This window comes from Rattus norvegicus, chromosome 13 (genome assembly GCF_021556685.1).
Source record: "Rattus norvegicus strain SHRSP/BbbUtx chromosome 13, alternate assembly SHRSP_T2T, whole genome shotgun sequence".
Lineage (NCBI taxonomy): Eukaryota > Metazoa > Chordata > Mammalia > Rodentia > Muridae > Rattus > Rattus norvegicus.
In genome coordinates this window covers 56143263-56146757 of record NC_141546.1, presented here as the reverse complement: position 1 = coordinate 56146757, position 3495 = coordinate 56143263, and the positions used below count along the sequence as shown (strand labels likewise).

At 33.6% G+C, this 3495-nt stretch overlaps 1 non-coding gene across 1 annotated transcript; it reads right to left on the bottom strand.

Moving 5' to 3' along the window:
* Window positions 1–2685: 2685 nt before the first annotated feature.
* LOC120096453 (U6 spliceosomal RNA) lies at window positions 2686–2792 on the bottom strand. The gene has a single exon (XR_015636450.1). It is a non-coding gene; the product is annotated as a U6 spliceosomal RNA (small nuclear RNA).
* Window positions 2793–3495: the final 703 nt, after the last annotated feature.

The following is a 3495-nucleotide window of genomic DNA, read 5'->3' as shown; positions in this document are numbered from 1 at the left end:
TTGCTACCAAAAGCCCAGTGAGAGATATTGTTCTAGGATGATCTTCTACCTTAGACAAATTAAACTGAGCTTAAATGCTTTGTTAAATATATTGAACATTTTAAAAACTACTTTAGACTGCCACAATATCCACAAAAGATATTGCTTTGGTAAATTCACAAGTCCAAGAGTGTCAAAAGCAGGGAGAAAGAACCCGAAGAGACCACCCTCAGTAGATAGACATGTCCTCCAGCAAAGGGATGGTTTCATCTCAAAATCTTTAACACAGAGTTGTTCCTGTCTAAAAGAAACACAAAAGCAAAAAAGGAGCAAAGACTAAAGGAAAGGCCATGCAGAGTACCTGCCAACTTGGGACTCATCCCATCTGCAGACACAAAACCCTGACATTAATGCTGGTGCCAAATATCTCTTGCAGACAGAGCCTCATATAGCTGTCCGCTGAGAGGTTCTGCCAGCACTGGTCTTAAACAGATGCAGATACTCACAGCCAACCATTGGAATAAACCTGGAGTACCAATGAAAGAGTGAGGGGGAAGGTCTGAAGGAGCTGAAGAGGATCGCAACCCATAGGTTGAACAACACTATCAACTAACCATACCCCTCAGAACACCCAAGGACGAAACCACCAACTAAAGAGTATGCATGAGTTGGTCCATATAGCATAGGGCTGCTTTGTCTAGCATCACTGGGAGGAGAAGTGTTTGGTTCTCTGAAGTCTTTTTGCCCCATTGAAGGGTGATGCTAGAGCGGTAAGGCAGGGGTGAGTGGGTAGGTGGAAAGGGAGTATTCTCTTAGCGGCAAAGGGGAGGGGTATGGTAGGAGGGGTTTGTGGAAGTGAGACAAGGAAAAAGAAGAACATTTGAAATGTAAGTAAATAAAATAATTAATAAAAATAAATGAAAATTCAAAACAGTACTTGGCATTTATTTCTTTTTATTTGATTTTTTATAATAGGGCTTTGACAGATTCTAATGATTTAAATAAAAATAAGTAATATTGTTGCTAAGTCCAATAACCAAAGTATTAAATAAGATAAAGACAGGAAATCTATTAGTCATTTAAGTATTTTGAAAGTGGTAGGCAATTATGTTCCTTCTGAGTTATACTTTGAGCAATTCCTGTTTTTTTCCAAGAAATTTTTTCACCATCATGTACTTTTATTTCATTTTATACTTGTTTGACACAAATGTATTTCCTCAGTTTAGCTTAATTAACAGTGTACTATTGTAAAGAAACAACTGTTAAAAACATTAGATTTCAGGGAAAAGGCCAAAACATTCCATATATTTCTTATTACTTCCTATAATATCAAGTTTAGCTATCCATATTTATCTCTGTTTTAGCAAGAAGGGAGAATCTAAAACTGTAACTGCTACCTTTTTTATTTCTGAATGGCTTTGCTTATTTTAAAAGTTTTACATGCTACATACACACATACTTAGTATGTTCCCTGTACAATGCACTACACCAACAAGAAGTTGATATATACCTCTCCATCAAGATAAATAATTCTCATTTTGTTTTGGGTTCTATTTATTGAAAACGCCTTACTTGTTCTACTATAAAAATCCACCTATATGAAATAATTTTATCATTTGAAGTAAAATTGTTAGACTTATCTCACTTATGGGGTATTGTGTACACAATAAAAAATGTAGTTTATGTGTAATATATGTTTGCAAATTTTATATATGTAGGTAAGTATATTTTCCCATCCAATATTATATGTTTTTAATATCTCTACATAAATTCAATTTTATCATCTACTAGTGACCTAAGTGTTTAAAAGTTTTTTATAATGGTAACACACTGAATGTAGTCAAAGAATTTGACTTTATTTAATGATTAAACAGGACATATTACTTTTCAAAAGTTGTAAAATGATTTGCATTTTAAAAGCCATATAAGTATGTATAAATTATTACTTCCTTCATAACTGTGTTAATTGACTTTGAATATATTACTAAATATGTAAGTACCCTGTACTAGGTCTGTATAACTATATTTCCATGTTTATTTTCAAAGTTGAAAGCTTGGTATTAGATAAATGGATTGACATTATCCTCCTTGGGAAAACAGTTTCTGTCTTTTTTTGCAGTTACTTACACATCTGCCCTCAGGTTAGTCTGGCTAAGGGTTTATCTATCTTGTTGACTTTCTCAAAGAACCAGCTCCTGATTTTGTTGATTCTTTGTATAGTCCTTTTTCTTTCTACTTGATTATTTCAGCCCTGAGTTTGATTATTTCCTGCCTTCTACTCCTCCCGGGTGTATTTGCTTCTTTCTGTTCTAGAGTTTTTAGGTGTGCTGTCGAGCTGCTAGTGTATGCTCTCTCCTGTTTCTTTTTGGAGGCACTCAGATCTATGATTTTTCCTCTTAACACTGATTTCATTGTGTCCCATAAGTTTGGGTATGTTTTGCCTTCATTTTCATTAAATTCAAAGAAGTCTTTAATTTCTTTATTTCTTCCTTGAGCAAGTTATCATTGAGTAGATAATTGTTCACCTTCCATGTATATGTGGGTTTTCTGTCATTTTTGTTGTTATTGAAAACCAGCCTTAGTCCTTGGTGTTCTGATAGGATGCACACGGTTATTATAATCTTCTTGTATCTGTTGCAGCTTGTTTTGTGTCTGATCACACGGTCAATAATGGAGAATGTTCCATGAGGTGCTGAGAAGAAGGTAAAAAATATGGAACACCTCACTAATTTACACATCATCCTTGTACAGGGGGCATGCTAATCTTCTCTTTATTGTTCCAATTTTAGTATACATGCTGCTGAAGTGAGTACCAGATTTGGGATTTTTGTAGTTTCTATTCCTTTCTTTGGTAAACTTTAGTTCAGTCATTTATAAAAAATCAATGACTAATTTAAAGACACTCTAAATCAATGCATTTTAAATTGTTTTAAATAAATGAGGGGGTAAGTCCTATAAGAAACTAAAGACTCATTAGGTCATGAACTGCCCAGAGTTATCCAAATATATTTTATCATCTGCCTTTATCTTCAAAGAGACTCCTCTAAATCTACACTTAATGTTGAAGAGAGACTTCTCAAGTAAGTGAAATGTTTCATATTTGCTGTATTCAAAATCAAAGATATATGTACTACAAATTTTAATCAATTGTTAAATAAAATAACAAGCATTATTTTATTTAACAACTTCAATCTATTCTCCATACTCATCTAAAGAATGCTCAACTATGCAAATATAATTTTATTACTATTCAAGTCATTCTGAGTATTATAGTCAATTGTTTGACAGGTCCCAGATTGGCTTAAGTTCATCTAAACAAGCCAGTGTTCTACACTGTCTTGTAAAAGAGAAAATGGCAGACAGAACAAGTGAATTAGAGCCAGGGAAATTATACTTCAAGTTATAGAACTTGCCAAAAGTTTCCAATTTAATAATTTGGTAGTTCAAAATCACCATCACTGTGTCTTATTTACATCAACCCAGTCCCATACACATGACTGGAATGACAACTCTAGA